This window comes from Zea mays, chromosome 3 (genome assembly GCF_902167145.1).
Source record: "Zea mays cultivar B73 chromosome 3, Zm-B73-REFERENCE-NAM-5.0, whole genome shotgun sequence".
In the NCBI taxonomy this organism is placed as follows: domain Eukaryota; kingdom Viridiplantae; phylum Streptophyta; class Magnoliopsida; order Poales; family Poaceae; genus Zea; species Zea mays.
The window spans coordinates 33,045,864-33,062,578 of NC_050098.1; positions in this window are offsets into that span (position 1 = coordinate 33,045,864).

Consider the following 16,715-nt stretch of genomic DNA (forward strand, 5'->3'; position numbering starts at 1 on the left):
AAGGGCCAATTTGCAAAAAAGTTGGTGTTGCCGTCCGAGGTCGGGTCGGACTCCGCCGAAGGTGGAGTCGACGCCGAGGGTGCTGCTGCTCCCCCACTGATGTCTGATCCTGCAGGAACAATTTATCTGTAGTGTGCGTATGTTTTTTGGCAGCCGCCGAGGCCCAAACATATCGTCATTGTGTTGTAAAGCTGTGTTTCTTTTCCCCTTGTTTCGAGTATCTGGACTTATTTGTCGGTAACAGAATTGTGTGTCCGAGCGAGAGTTACTTTTCACGAAAGGTGATGAGTGAGGTATCCGTATCCCGGAGGCGTAGGAGTCCCTCGGCTCAGTTGGCCTTGCCGCTTACATGTACTCTTACTCGTCCGTAGGATTCTGTTATCGATGTAGTCGAGAAGGCACGAAAAATTGTTTCGGCAGAAAAGTTTTCGAGCATTAAGACTTGTTCGGTCAGCGGAATCGCTTATCCGAGCGTGAGTTACTTATCGCAGAAGGTGATGAGTGAGATATCCGTATCCCGGAGGCGTAGGAGTCCCTCGGCTCGGTCGGCCTTCCCTGCTTACGTGTACTCCGTCGTTTTCAGGATCCCACTTTCGAAGTAGTCGAAAAGCACGAAAGATGTTCTGGCAGAAAAACTTTTTCCGAGGAAAATTTTGATGCAGAGGGGGTGCCCCCCTTCTAGCCCCCGAGGGAGGGTTGGGCTTTGCCGAGGCAAGGCTGACCCTTCCTTGACGGTTAGACTTTGTTGGCGTACGTAAACGAGGTGTATGAACGACTTGAAAACATCTTAAGGGTAGAAGCGACGTAGCTGTCGGATGTTCCAAGCGTTGCTGTAGACCTCGCCTTGACTGTTGGCCAGCTTGTATGTTCCGGGCTTCAAAATCTTGGCGATGATGAATGGCCCTTCCCAGGGAGGCGTGAGCTCGTGGTGCTCTCGGATGACTTGTCGTAGCCGAAGCACCAAGTCGCCCACCTGGAGGTCTCGGGACCGAACCCCTCGGGCGTGGTAGCGTCGCAGGGACTGCTGATACCGCGCCGAGTGTAGTAAGGCCATGTCTCGAGCCTCTTCCAGCTGGTCCAGTGAGTCTTCTCGGTTGGTTCGATTGCTTCGGTCATCGTACGCCCTTGTCCTCGGGGAACCGTATTCTAAGTTTGTGGGCAAGATGGCCTCGGCCCCATAGACTAGAAAAAACGGCGTGAAGCCCGTAGCTCAGCTCGGCGTTGTCCTCAGACTCCAGACCACCGAGGGGAGTTCCTTCATCCATCGCCTGCCGAACCTGTTGAGGTCGTTGTAGATCCGCGGCTTGAGTCCTTGCAGAATCATGCCGTTGGCACGCTCTACTTGCCCATTCGTCATGGGGTGAGCTACGGCGGCCCAGTCCACCCGGATGTGGTGATCCTCGCAGAAGTCCAGGAACTTTCTGCTGGTGACTTGGGTGCCGTTGTCGGTGATGATGGAGTTCGGGACCCCAAAGCGATGGATGATGTTGGTGAAGAACGCCACCGCCTGTTCGGACCTGATGCTGCTTAGGGGTCGGACCTCGATCCACTTGGAGAATTTGTCGATAGCGACCAGCAGGTGCGTGTAGCCCCCCGGTGCCTTCTGCAAGGGACCGACGAGGTCCAGACCCCACACAGCAAACGGCCAGGTGATGGGTATTGTTTGCAGAGCCTGAGCGGGCAGGTGGGTCTGCTTTGTGTAGAATTGACACCCTTGGCAGGTGCGTACAATCCTAGTGGCGTCGGCCACCGCGGTTGGCCAGTAGAAACCCTGTCGGAAGGCATTTCCAACGAGGGCTCGAGGTGCTGCGTGGTAACCGCAAGCCCCCAAGTGTATTTCTTATAATAACTCCTGACCTTCGGTGATGGATATGCATCGCTGGAGGATGCCTGAGGGGCTGCGGTGGTAGAGCTCCTTCCCGTCACCCAGCAAGACGAACGACTTGGCGCGCTGCGCCAGTCGCCGAGCTTCGGCTCGGTCGAGGGGTAGCTCTCCTTGGTGGAGATATTGCAGGTACGGGGTCTACCAGTATCGATTAGGCAGGACCCCATTCCGCTCTTCCTCTATGCGCAGTGCCTCACCCTCGGGGGCCGAGGGTGCCTCGGGCCGAGCCAAGGGCGCCTCAGGCTGAGCCGAGGGCGCCTCGGGCAGGGCCGAGACCTTCTCGGGCTCGGGCGTGTCGTCGGTCTTGACTCAGGGTTGATGTAGGTCTCGAGAGAAGACGTCCGGGGGAACCGTTGGCCGCCCCGAGGCTATCTTAGCCAGCTCGTCTACAGTCTCGTTGTATCTTCGGGCGATGTGGTTGAGCTCGAGCCCGAAGAACTTGTCCTCCAGGCGCCGAACCTCATCGCAGTAGGCTTCCATCTTAGGGTCGCGGCAGTGGGAGTTCTTCATGACTTGGTCGATGACAAGCTGCGAGTCGCCACAGGCGTCGAGGCGTCGGACCCCTAGCTCGATGGCGATGCGCAACCCGTTAACCAGAGCCTCGTACTCGGCCACATTGTTGGACGCAGGGAAATGGAGGCGCAGCACGTAGCGGAGGTGCTTCCCGAGGGGTGAGATGAAGAGCAGGCCCGCGCCCGCTCCTATTTTCATCAACGACCCGTCGAAAAACATGGTCCAGAGTTCCGGTTGGATCGGAGCTGCTAGGAGCTAGGTGTCGACCCATGATCTCCACCGCCCACTTTGCAATCCTACCCGAGGCCTCTCGGCGATGATCTTCCCCAGGGGGAAGGATGACACCACAGTCACCGGATGAGACTCGAAGTAGTGTCGCAACTTTCGCCGCGTCAGAATTACCGCGTACAGTAGCTTCTGGATTTGCGGGTAGCAGATTTTGGTCTCGGACAGTACTTCACTGATGAAGTAGACCGGCCTCTGGACGGGCAATGCATGCCCCTCTTCTCATCTCTCGATCACGATCGCGGCGCTGACCACCTGAGTGGTAGCGGCGACGTAGATCAAGAGGGCTTCTCCGGCAGCGGGGGGCACCAAGATGGGCGCGCTGGTAAGGAGCACCTTTAGGTTCTCGAGGGCTTCCTCGGCCTCAGGGGTCCAAGTGAAGCACTCGGTCTTCCTCAAGAGGCGGTACAGAGGTAGGCCTCTTTCGCCGAGGCGCGAGATGAAACGGCTCAGGGCCGCAAGGCATCCCATGACCCTCTGTACTCCTTTCAAGTCCTTGATGGGCCCCATGTTGGTGATGGCCGCGATTTTTTCCGGGTTGGCCTCGATGCCCCGCTCGGAGACGATGAACCCCAGGAGCATGCCTCTGGGGACTCCAAAGACACACTTCTCGGGATTGAGTTTTACGCCTTTCGCCTTGAGACACCGGAATGTCGTTTCAAGGTCGGAAAGGAGGTCGGAGGCTTTCCTCGTCTTGACTACGATGTCATCGACGTAAGCCTCGACCGTTCGACCAATGTGCTTTCCAAACACGTGGTTCATGCACCTTTGGTATGTCGCACCCGCATTCCTCAAACCGAATGGCATAGTAATGTAGCAGTACATGCCAAAGGGTGTGATGAAAGAAGTCGCGAGCAGGTCGGACTCTTTCATCCTGATCTAGTGATACCCTGAGTAGGCATCGAGGAAAGATAGGGTTTCGCACCTAGCAGTGGAATCCACGATTTGATCGATGCGAGGTAGAGGGTAGGGAACCTTCGGACATGCTTTGTTTAGACCAGTGTAGTCTACACACATCCGCCATTTCCCTCCTTTCTTTCTCACAAGCATAGGGTTGGCAAGCCATTCGGGATGGAATACCTCTTTGATGAACCCTGCAGCCATCAGCTTGTGGATCTCCTCGCCTATGGCTCTGAGCTTTTCTTCGTCGAATCGGCGCAGAGGCTGCTTCACGGGTCGGGCTTCAGCTCGGATATCCAGTGAGTGCTCGGCGACATCCCTCGGTATGCCAGGCATGTCCGAGGGACTCCACGCAAAGGCTTTGGCGTTCGCGTGGAGAAAGTCGACGAGCACTGCTTCCTATTTGGGGTCGAGCTCGGAGCCGATCCGGATCTGCTTGGAGGCGTCGTTGCTGGGGTCGAGAGGGACGGACTTAACCATCTCAGCTGGCTTGAAGTTGTCGGCGTGGCGCTTCGCATCTGGCGCCGCCTTGGAGAGGCTCTCCAGGTCATCGATGAGGGCCTCGGATTCGGCGAGGGCCTCGGCGTACTCCACGCACTCCACGTCGCATTCGTACGCGTGTCGGTACGTGGAGCCGACGGTGATGACCCTGTTGGGGCCCGGCATCTTGAGCTTGAGGTAGGTGTAGTTGGGGACGGCCATGAACTTGGCGTAGCATGGCCTCCCCAGCACTGTGTGGTAGGTTCCTCGGAACCCGACCACCTCGAACGTGAGGGTTTCCTTTCAGAAATTGGAGGGAGTCCCGAAGCAGACGGGCAGATCGAGTTGTCCAATGGGTTGGACGCGTTTCCCGGGGATGATCCCGTGAAAAGGCGTCGCCCCGGCCCAGATCGAGAACAGATCGATCTGCAGGAGCCCGAGGGTCTCGGCGTAGATGATGTTGAGGCTGCTGCCTCCGTCCATGAGGACCTTGGTAAGCCTGATGTTGCCGATGACGGGATCGACAACGAGCGGGTACTTCCCTGGGCTCGGCACGCGGTCGGGGTGGTCGCCCTGGTCGAAGGTGATGGGCTTGTCAGACCAGTCTAGGTAGACTGGCGCCGCCACCTTTACCGAGCAGACCTCCTGACGCTCTTGCTTGCGGTGCCGAGCCGAGGCGTTCGCCACTTGCCCACCGTAGATCATGAAGCAGTCGTGGACCTCGGGGAACTCTTCTGCCTTGTGATCCTCCTTCTTGTCGTTGTTGTGGGCTCGACCACCTTCCGTCGGTGGCCCGGCCCTGTGGAAGTAGCGCCGAAGCATGACGCACTCCTCAAGGGTGTGCTTGACGGGACCCTGATGATAGGGGCACGACTCCTTGAGCATCTTGTCGAACAGGTTGGCGCCTCCGGGAGGCTTCCGAGGGTTCCTATGCTCGGCGGCGGCGACAAGGTCTGCGTCGGCGGCGTCGCGTTTTGCTTGCGACTTCTTCTTGCGCTTCTTCCTTGCGTCGCGCTGAGCGGACGCCTCGGGGACGTCTTTCGGCTGGCGCCCCTGAGGCTGCTTGTCCTTCCGGAAGATGGCCTCGACCGCCTCCTAACCAGAGGCGAACTTGGTGGCGATGTCCATCAGCTCGCTCGCCCTTGTGGGAGTCTTGCGACCCAGCTTGCTCACCAGGTCATGGCAAGTGGTGCCGGCGAGGAACACGCCGATGACATCCGAGTCGGTGATGTTGGGCAGCTCGGTGCGCTGCTTCGAAAATCACCGGATGTAGTCCCGGAGGGACTCTCCCAGCTGCTGGCGGCAGCTTCGGAGATCCTAGGAGTTCCCAGGGCGCACGTATGTGCCCTGGAAGTTGCCGGCGAAGGCTTTGACCAAGTCGTCCCAGTTGGAGATCTGCACAGGAGGCAGATGCTCCAGCCAGGCTCGGGCAGCGTCGGCGAGGAACAGGGGAAGGTTGCGGATGATGAGGTTGTCATCGTCCGTTCCACCCAGCTGGCAGGCCAGCCGGTAGTCCGCGAGCCACAGTTCCGGCTTCGATTCCCCCGAGTACTTGGTGATAGTAGTCGGGGTTCGGAACCGGGCCGGGAATGGCGCCCGTCGTATGGCCCGGCTGAAAGCTCGTGAACCGGGTGGCTCGGGCGAGGGGCTCCGATCCTCCCCGCTGTCGTAGCGTCCCCCACGCCTAGGGTGGTAGCCTCGGCGCACCTTCTCGTTGAGGTGGGCTCGACGGTCGCGGCGGTGGTGCTCGTTGCCGAGGCGACCCAGGGCCGCAGACGCGGTGTTCCGTGTGTGCCCGGTGTGGACCGAGGCTTCTCGTATGAATCGGGAAGTCGCGGCGCGATGCTCCGGGGGGTACCCCTACCTTCGGGAGGCAGAGCTCTCGGCCCATCGGACCGCGGCATCTTCCAGGAGATTCTTGAGCTCTCCCTGGATACACCGCCCCTCGGTGGTGGATGGTTCCGGCATCGCTCGGAGTAGTATCGCTGCTGCAGCCAGGTTCTGGCCGACCCCACTGGAAGCCGGGGGTAGCCTCGCCCTGGCATCGTCGGCGATGCGGTGCTGGACGTCCTGGGCCAGATGACGCGCTTCTCCGGCCGGTGCTCGACCTGCCCACTCCTGCCCGATATTTTGCGAAGCTGCACAAGTTGTCCTGCTTCCTCGTCGAGCCTGGCTTGTACCTCGCGGATTTGCTCGAGCTGTGCGTCCTGACCCCCCGCAGGGACTGGGACCACAGCTAGTTCCCGAAGGATGTCAACGTGAGGCGCAGGCCTAGGGGGATCACCGTCCTCCAGCATACCAAGATAGTTGCCTTCGTCGAGACCCCCTAGATCGACATGGAAGCATTCACGACTTGGGCCACAGTCCTTGTCGCCGAGGCTGTGGCTGCTATCGGAGCAATCGGAGAGGCAGTAGTCACATGTGGTCATGAAGTCCCGCATGGCACTGGGGTTATCGAGCTCGGAGAAATCCCAACCAGAGTCGGGCTCGTCATCTTCCTCGGAACCCAGAGGCCCGTAGGTCGAGACGGCCGTCAGCCGGTCCCAGGGTGACCGCATATGATACCCCGGAGGGTTTGGACATGCCTTTATGAAAGCGTCCACCGAAGCGGGGTCGCTTGGCGGGTCGCAGCTGAATCTAAAAGGCATGGAATGGGAAACAGACGGTACCTATTGATCGACGGGTGGTGGCGAAGCCGCGTCAGGGACGGACTGCACCGTTGTCTCAGGTACGAGGCTAACGCCCAGCAAGTCCTTCGCGAGCGTGCTGGCGTCGTCCGTCTGCTTGGAGTTGGCGTGTTGCGGGGAAACGGCACTCGTCTTCGTCTCAAACGCGAGGTCAACGCCCGACGTGTCCCCCGCTGGGGCGCCGGCGCCGTTGACTCGCTCGATAGCCGATGAGGTGCTGCCTCCTGCTTGGCCATGCCTGCCCCGCCTCCTCCTGTGTCGATGGGGAAGGTGACGGGACAGACCCGGATGTTCCTCTTCCGTCACGTGGGGAAGACGTCGTCGATTCCGCCACCGGCGGGCGGGCTAATGGCCGCCATTGTCGTTGTCGCGCGGTGGAGGAAGGAGTATCATGTCGTAGCTGCCGTCGAGGGACATGAACTCAAGACTCCTGAAATGGAGCACCGTCCCGGGTTGAAGAGGTTGTTGGAGACTACCCATCTGGAGCTTGACGGGAAGCTGTTCGTCAACACGCAGCAGGCCCCTACCTGGCACGCCAACTGTCGGTGTTTCGACCTCGGGGGGTCCCTGGACCGACGAGTAAATTGTCGCCGTGTGTCCCAGCCCAGATGGGTCGGCGCGAGACGGAGCACGAAGGGGGGAGAAACGGCAAAAGGGGAAACCCGCGGCCTCCGTGTTGTCCTGCGCCCAGGTCGGGTGCACTTGCAGTAGGGGGTTACAAGCGTCCGCGAGGGAGAGAGAGAGAGAGAGAGGCTGTCCGCCAGCCCGTTCTCCCGCGCGGCCAACCTCCTCGTATGAGAGCCCTGGACCTTCCTTTTATAGGCATAAGGAGAGGGCCCAGGTGTACAATGGGGGGTGTAGCAATGTGCTAACGTGTCCAGCTGAGAGGAGCCAGAGCCCTAAGTACATGCCGTCGTGGCAGTCAGAGAGGTTTTGGCACCCTGTTCATGTGATGTCGTGGCCGTCGGAGGAGTGCTTGAGCCCTGTGGAAGTACAGCTGTTGGGGCTGTCGGATCCTTGCTGACGTCTCCTTGCTTCCGTAAGGGGCTGAGAGCCGCCGTCGTCATGGAGCACGCGGGGTGCCATCATTACTTGTTTACCGGGGCGAGCCAAATGGGACGCCGGTCTTGTTCCTCGTAGCCTGAGCTAGCTAGGGGTAGGGTAATGATGGCCCCCCTGTGACGTGGTCGGTCCGAGCCCGAGGTCGGGCGAGGCGGAGTCCGTCTTCTGAGGTCGAGGCTGAGTCCGAGCCCTGGGGTCGGGCGAGGCGGAGTCTGTCTTCCGAGGTCGAGGCTGAGTCCGAGCCCTGGGGTCGGGCGAGGCGGAGTCCATCGTCCGGCGTCGAGTTTGAGCCCGAGCCCTGGGGTCGGGCGAGGCGGAGCTTCCTATGGCGCCCGAGGCTGGACTTAGCTGCTGTCAGCCTCACTCTGTCGAGTGGCACAGCAGTCGGAGTGGGGCAGGCGGCGCTGTTTTCCTGTCAGGTCGGTCAGTGGATCGGCAAAGTGACTGCGGTTACTTCGGCCCTGACGACTGAGGAGCGCGCGTCAGGATAAGGTGTCAGTCGATCCTTGCATTAAATGCTCCTGCGATACGGTCGGTTGGCGTGGCGATCTAGCCAAGGTTGCTTCTCCGCGAAGCCTGCCCGAGCTGGGCCTCGGGTGGGTCGAAGGTGCGCCCGTTGCTTGAGGGGACCCTCGGGCGAGACGTGAATCCTTCGGGGTCGGCTGCCTTTGCCCGAGGCTGGGCTCGGGCGAGGCGAGATCGTGTCCCTTGAGTGGACTGAGCCTTGACCTTAATCGCGCCCATCAGGCCTTTGCAGCTTTGTGTTGATGGGGGTTACCAGCTGAGATTAGGAGTCTTGGGGGTACCCCTAATTATGGTCCCCGACACCGGATGACGGACCCGAGGCCTACAGCAACCCCGCCGTCTACAGCCGCCTTCATGACTACACCGCCATGGCGTAGGAGGTCCATGGCCCAGAATATGATCTGAGCACCGAGCAGATCGACCCCGATGTGCTCATGAGTGTCGGAAGAGGCAAGAGACATGGGCGGTACTGGATTGCCGACGGGGCAATCGACTCATCCTCCACTCCCACTCTGTCTCAGGTGCGGGCAAGGAGCATGGGCTCGAGTCCAGCCATACGACCTTGACACGACAGCTCACAGCTTTGCATTCAACAGCTCGAGGTTAGTGCTTTTGTAACTCGTCATTCCTTGAGTTATATACCTTCTCTTTGAGTTACTATAACGTTGGCTTGTAATATTACAGACCCAGCTAGAAGAAAAGAGGAGGGAACGTCACAAGATAGAGGCGAGGATGATGGTGGAGCGCAAGGCGGAGCGGGCGGAGCGCGAGGCGGAGCGGGCGGCTCGCCTGGCAGATCAGCAGAGGATGGCGGAGATGTTCCAGTACATGCTGAGCCTTGGTGCCGCATAGGGTTTCGCCCCGCCACCTCCATTGTTCCCTGCAGTTGACCTTGCTTTGTTCCATACTCCTGTGAGTATCAAAATTGTAGTTATATGTTGGTAATGCATCTGGTATAACACATGCAATCTCTTCTCTGTGCAGGGACAATCTAGGGTGGCATCCAACAACCTTCATGGATCGCCCAGTCCATCACCGCACCAGTCCAGCCGCCCACCTCGATGAGACTTATGTTGTGACTTCAAAGACGTGAGAACTTATGAGATACTTGTGAAATACTTATGAGATACTTGTGACTTCAAAACTTCTTGGTAATGTTGTGTTTGGATACTTACGTTTGTGTTCGGATACTTATGTGAGAACTTGATACTTATGAGACTTATGTTCTTGAGTGTCTTATGTTTGATTTATGGTCTTTGTGTGATATGTGATGTATATGTGATATATGTGATGATAATTGTGATGTATATGTGATATCTGTGATGTATATGTGATATCTTTTGTTTGTTTGGATGGAATATAAAAAAAACAAATAAAAAGGTGTATACTTGTCACTTTGTCGAGTGTTACACTCGGCAAAGAGGGCCTTTGCCGAGTGTCAGGGCCATAGCACTCGGCAAAGTACCAGCACCTGGGCACCGGTATAGATTCTTTGCCGAGTGTGGTGTCTCTAGCACTCGGCAAAGAGACATGCTTTGCCGAGTGCCACAGAGAGCACTCGGCAAAGAAGCTGACAGAGGGACCTCGCTGATGGATCCTTTGCCGAGTGCTGGCAGGCAGACACTTGGCAAAGTTAACTTCTTTGCCGAGTGTCACCTAAGACACTCGGCAAAGGTGCCGTCTCCGTCACCTCGGCTCCGTGACGGTGACGTTTCTTTGCCGAGTACTGCCTGGCACTCGGCAAAGTCTGTGTCGAGTGCCCAAGAAAAAGTACTCGGCAAAGAAGGCTTTGCCGATGCACTGTTCGCTGAGCCCTCTTTGCCGAGTGCGACACTCGGCAAAGCCTGTGCCGAGTGTTTTTCAGGCTTTGCTGAGTGCTTCAGGCACTCGGCAAAGAGGTCGATTCCGGTAGTGACTTAGACCCCACAAGGACCACCACACACTTGGTGTCTCTTGCTTTGATTATAATTCACTTGGGAACAAGAATGAGAAAGGAAGAAAGTGATCCAAGCAACAAGAGAACAAAGAACATGAACAAACTCTCTCTCAAGTCACTAAGTGGTTGGAGTGGATTTGGCACTTGGAGAGGCTTTGATTCTTTTGATTTGTGTCTAGGAGTGAATGCACTAGCTCTTGTATTGAATGAGAACCTTGGAAAACTTGGATGCTTGGAGTGGTGGTGGTTGGGGGTATTTATAGCCCTCAACCACCAAACAATCGTTGGGGCAGACTGCTATCGATGGGCGCACCGGACAGTCCGGTGCGCCACCGGACACTGTCTGGTGCGCCAGCCACGACACCCAATTGTTAGGGTTCTGGAGCAGTTGACCATTGGAGGCTTTGTCCTCTAGTGGCACCGGACAATCCGGTGCCGTACCGGATAGGCACTGTTCAGTGTCCAGTGCGCCTCTGACCTCTGTTCTGACTTCTGTCACACACTGTAGCGTTTTTAGGGTCACTATTGCAGTCGACCGTTGCGCTGGTAGCCGTTACTGCGCTGGTGCACCGGACAGTCCGGTGAATTATAGCGGAGAGCGCCTGAAGAAACCCGAGAGTGGCCAGTTCAACTCTGTACGGTCCTGGTGCACCAGACACTGTCTGGTGGCACACCGGACAGTCTGGTGCGCCAGACCAGGGTACACTCGGTTTCTTTGCTCCTTTGTATTTGAACCCTATCTTCAATCTTTTATTGGTTTGTGTTGAACCTTTATGCACATGTAGAACATGTAATCTAGAGCAAACTAATTAGTCCAATACTTGTGTTGGGCATTCAACCACCAAAATTAATTATAGGAAAAGGTTAACCCTATTTCCCTTTCACATCTCTACCTTGCTCTTTACCTTCCGCATTTACATTAAGCATTTAAGTTTCAATCTTGTCTTTATACTTATATTGCTTTAGATTGGAACTTAGCCATTGTGGTAGCGATAGCAACACTTAGACAAAACCTAGTTTGCACATTCTAGTTTGTTTATTTGCATAGGTTTTGCTCTAGGGTTTTATTTGTGGCCTAGTTTAGGGAAAGATTTAGAAGTCCTAATTCACCCCCCTCTTAGGCGTCACTTGTTTCCTTCACCCTTGATCTTTTGGTTAGCATATAATATCCCATTTGGTTAGTCGATATTTTCTCTTACTTTCATCTCCTTGCCAATAGAAGCAAGATTGGAAGTAATCGAGTTTTGTATGAACGCCTTTAGGGATAGCAGAAAAGGACATCATATACATAGGGAGGCTACTTAACACTGAATTGAGTAGTGTCAGTCTTCCTCCAAATGAAAGATGTTTTCCTTTCCAACTACTAAGTCTCTTTTCATATCTCTCCTCTACCTATTTCCAATCTGAGTTTCTTAATTTCTTAAAGTGTATTGGGATGCCCAAATATCTTAGTGGTAGATCACCTTGCTTGTACCCAAATATTTCCATATACTGATCCAAAGAATCTTGTGCATCGCCAAAGCATATCAGTTCACTTTTATGAAAATTGATTTTAAGACCTGAGACTTGCTCAAACGCAGTAAGCAATAGCTTCATATTCCGAGCTTTCTCAAAGTCATTTTCCAAGAAGAGTACTATGTCATCTGCATACTTTAGAATAGATAAACCTCCATCAATTAAGTGAGGTACTACTCCACTAACCTGTCCATGTGCTTTAGCTCTATTTATCAATATCGAGAGCATATCCCCAACAATATTGAACAAGAGAGGTGACATAGGATCACCTTGTCGGAGCCCTTTCTTTGTTTGGAAAAAATGTCCTATGTCATTGTTTACATTAATAGCCACACTGCCACCCGAGAATGTCCTATTTGGGATAGCATAATATAATAGAAATCATTTTTGAAAGCAAATGAAACTATGGATTTACACGTTGAAAAGATCTACAATGCCAGAGTGAGCAGGCGTATCTGAGAATTCTATACAACAACTTAAAATGCAGATTAGCGACAAGATCAGAAGTTCCGAGTTTAGGCTATAACTTCCTATCGGTAGTCCAAAGTTCCAAAGCAAACTACCGCAAGTTTTGACATACGAGAAAACTATAAAATCGGAGTCAAATCAAGATGAAAATCAGGTCTACGAATTACCCTGCTTAGATATTGGTGAAGTGCTTGGTAGCCTCCTTTTGCAAGGAACCTTCTACAATTAATAGATCGGGTTGAAATCATAACCACAAGTTCAAATAGGATTTCTTCAACTTGAATGGGGTTCAATCTTGAATATAATGTCTTCAACTTGAATAGGCGCGCCCATTAGATTTATCTTGCGTGTCATTCTTAATACTTTTTCGACCCATCAAATTGTTTCTTCATTTTTTGGAGGATGAAGTGGAGGGTTGATCATCTTCATCGTTGTCATCATCTTTCTTATATTCTTCTTCGCTTGAGGAATTTGAGCTTTCAACTTGTGTCTTGCCCTTCATCCTTTTGTGTTCTTCATATGCGAGAGTGATACCTTGCTTGATAAAGTGGTCTCATATTAACCATCTTCTATGTCATCTCATATGACATAAGCTTATCAATCACAAGCATCGAGGTCATTGTTATAAATCAATACGACACAAAGTAGATCAAACACAGAGAAGACACAGATTTAACGTGGAAAACCCCTCCAAAGTGAAGGGGAAAAACCACGAGCGCTGGTCAGCAATAATATCACTATTTTCAGGTGGGTACAGATCACAGGAGATTTACAGTGGTATTACTATCTCCTGCGGATTACAAGTGTATTTATAGAGGTGAAACCTTAAGGTGAGTAGGGAACGATTTGTACCACGGGGAGCGAAGCCCCCCCCCACACCCCTAGGCATCCGCTTCGCTCGCCAACTTGGCCGCCTTCTTTGGAATTTGGATCACAAACTCAACAGTCATGGTGCTCAAAGTCCTCGATATTATGAAGGATGGTGTCGGTGCTCTCATATTTTTGTTGTGGTAGAAGGGAGATGGTCTTTCTTACAATGCCAGCATCACCTAACTTAGTTAATCCTATAGAATTGAACTCGTTAATGATTAGATATAATTTAGAATGCATATCTTTAATAAGCTTATTTTCTTTCATTCTAAAAGAATTATATATTTAAAGTTAGGCAATGTTTTACACACGAATATTGCTTGTGTTGTCATGGAACTCATGTAACTTAAGTCAAATCTCATTAGTAGTTTTGAGTGTAGATATCTGATTAAAAATATCCATGCTAATAGATTTATAAAAGAATTTTTTAGCACCAGAATTTAAATATTTTTTCATCACTCACGGATGGTTTCTCAGGATTCTTGATGGGTTTCATCCCATCGTCACTGACTCTCCAAACACCTAGATCAACAACTTCTAGGTAGCAAGCCATTCTAGCACTATAATAACATAAGTTAGTGTTGTTAAAGTGAGAAGGCCTATAAGCAGAAAAGTTTGTGGGGAATTCCTCTATTAGAGAATGGGAATGGGAGTGATTTAGTTCCCATGGAGATCGAAGGGGAAAGTTTTGTCCTATCGGGTTCACGGGGACATGTATGGGGAACCATCCCCCGTCCTCGCTCCCCGCATACCCGCCCCGCGAACTTCTCTTCATCTAAATTGGTCCATTGATATATTAAAATCATACTAAAAATTCAAAACATGGCCTATTATAAAATAGCAAAATAAACTTTAAAGTAGATGCCTCTTATAATTTTAAATCTTGTTTGTTCAATTCATATTAATTTATTATAATCTGTTTGAATTTGTCTCTAAGTATTGTACTTTCTAGTGGGCACACATTCCCCGTAGGGATAAATTCCCTGATGGGGATGGGAGAAAAAGCTTCCCCGTGAACGTTCGTGGGGATGGGGACGGTGAATTTTTCTCTCCATCTAGATGGGGAGGTATTCTTTGCGACCTTATTTGTTGCGTTTGGATTGAAGGGGATTGATGGGATTCCACTTCTATTCAATTTTGACTAGGGAGGGTTTTAATCCCCTCCAATCTCCTTCAATCCAGACACAAGCAAACAAGCCCTGATGGGGATTTTCCCATTGCCATCTCTACACATGAGTATCCTTTGTCCTTTTTAATAATGTCGGCTCAACGATATTTATGTCAAAAGTTTCAAATGAGCCACTGGTTCTAGTACCAATTAAAAATATGGTGATGCCTAAAGGGGGTGAATTAGGTATCTATTTTTGCACTAATCTATGGTCTCTATTTCTCCTTAATCAAAATCTATGCGGATAACCAAAGGTTCATATGTGCAACTAAGATTTTGACTAAGTGTTGCTATCTCTACCGCAAAAAGGAGTTCTGCAACCTAGGTTACAGACCTATCCATTAACCTATAACTAAACTAATAAGATAAAGCACATAACTAAAGGTAGCAATATAAATATAGGAGTTTAAATATGATAGAAATACAAACTCTTATTGATACGCCAGTATTTTTACCGAGGTATCAAGAAGCGTACAAGCTTCTTACTAATCCTCGTTGGAGCTTCATGCAATGGAAGCCCACACGAGGGCCAAGCTCTCTGTCAGGTAACTCCATAAATAGTTGTAGGCCCTCTTCACGTGCAAGTGGTGCTCCGTTTTCGGCCTCTCTCAGATGCCTCTTTGTCGTCTCCATTATTGAGCTTCAGACTGAAATGTTGTGGGTCTCGTTTGTACACGGTAGTAGCCACACAATAAACACAGTTGGTGTGATCACGCAATATACAATCTCTCCCGATATATTATAATTATGCACACTGGCAACAAGGGGATGAGGGTGTTTAAATTCACTTCTAACCACTAGGAATATACTAGATCAAGCACTAGAATAGCAGTTTAACTAATCTAAGCACTTAGCAAAGCACCTATGCTAATTACCAAGTGCTTCTCTGAGCATTTGTGTAACTAGAGTTATAGAAATAGTTTCAACTCACTTGCTATGTTTTCCATCTCCCACTCTCCTCAAATGATCAGTTGGGTTGTATTTATAATCTCCAATGTCCAAACTAGCCATTGGAAGCAACACATAATTTTTGTGCATTCACCAGACATGTCTGGTGCAATCACCAGACACGTTCGATGCGTACACATTGGCTAGCAGTTAGAACTAACTATTGGCAACCGTTGAGCTCAAGGTATCCGGTGCTAATACAAATCCTACATTGGACATGTCTGGTGAGTATAACCCAGCTCTGTTCCATTTGCAACCTCTCTAAGTACCCTATCAGGTGTAGAGTTCAGTGCACCATCAAACATATCCAGTGTGTTGTAAACATCCGTGTACACGTTGTAGACCTCTCTATGTCCTTGTACAATGTGGCATCAGGTGTGATGCCCAATGCACATATGACATCTGCACGTCTGGTGTACTTAATTTTTTAGCCCTTTCTTAAACATAGGAACAATACATGTTCAGTGCTTTATACGGTGCACCGCTGGACACGTCTAGTGATGCTCTTTAGCATGTTTCTTCGTGTTTTTTTGTTTGGGCTTCTTTTGTCTTGTATCTTAGACTCTTGCATGGTCTTTATGTCTTTAATAAGTTTTTTAATGTCTTGCTTTGAGGTATTAATCTTATCGATCACCATATTGATTTGGTCTAAGTACATGTTGCATTGTCCATAAACACTAGCAAACATTGTTAGTCCAAATAATTACGTTGATCATCAAACACTAAAACACTTAATCAAATAAGTTGCAATCCATTATTCTTATAACAAATGTGCATCACACATATTCACTAGACTCAGACTAGATCAAGATACTATACTCCTTTATAGAATGATCAAAGAAAGAACAAAGGCTCTATCATCATTAATCTAAATACCGATCGAATCCTAATTTGGAGCATAGATTGTCTTCTGGATACACTTGAACATCACGTGAGATTGACGTGTGATATTATATTTATATTACGAGCTATTTTGGAAAAGTTAATATCATTGAGAAAATCGTCTAAAGCTAATTGTCCTTAGTTGGTACATTCAGAATAAATTAATGCGGATCCGGTAAACACTTTCAGTTGAGCTGCATCAGAGTTGTCTTGTACTCCATGGAAAAAATATAATATAAAAGGATCGACGATGATGTCGAGATATAATTGATTACTACAGATTTAGGATGTGTTTGTTTAAGATCAAAGTAGGATTAGGCAAAGACCACATCGTCCTCTCGATTTTTTAGGATCACGTTGTTACTAAAAATTACTCCATTGTGTATCTCGTCCTCACGTGACTTTCATCTAAACACTATAGAAACTATGGTCACCCAGTTTCATCCCTCCTTGTATATCTAACCAAACATACTCTTAGATTCTCTGTACAATTTGTATTCACATAGATCAGATCTCATTTAAACTTTGTATATGTTAGGTGGAGATTCTTGGACAGCCGGCTCAAAAACAAATTTGAGTACTGGGCCCGAA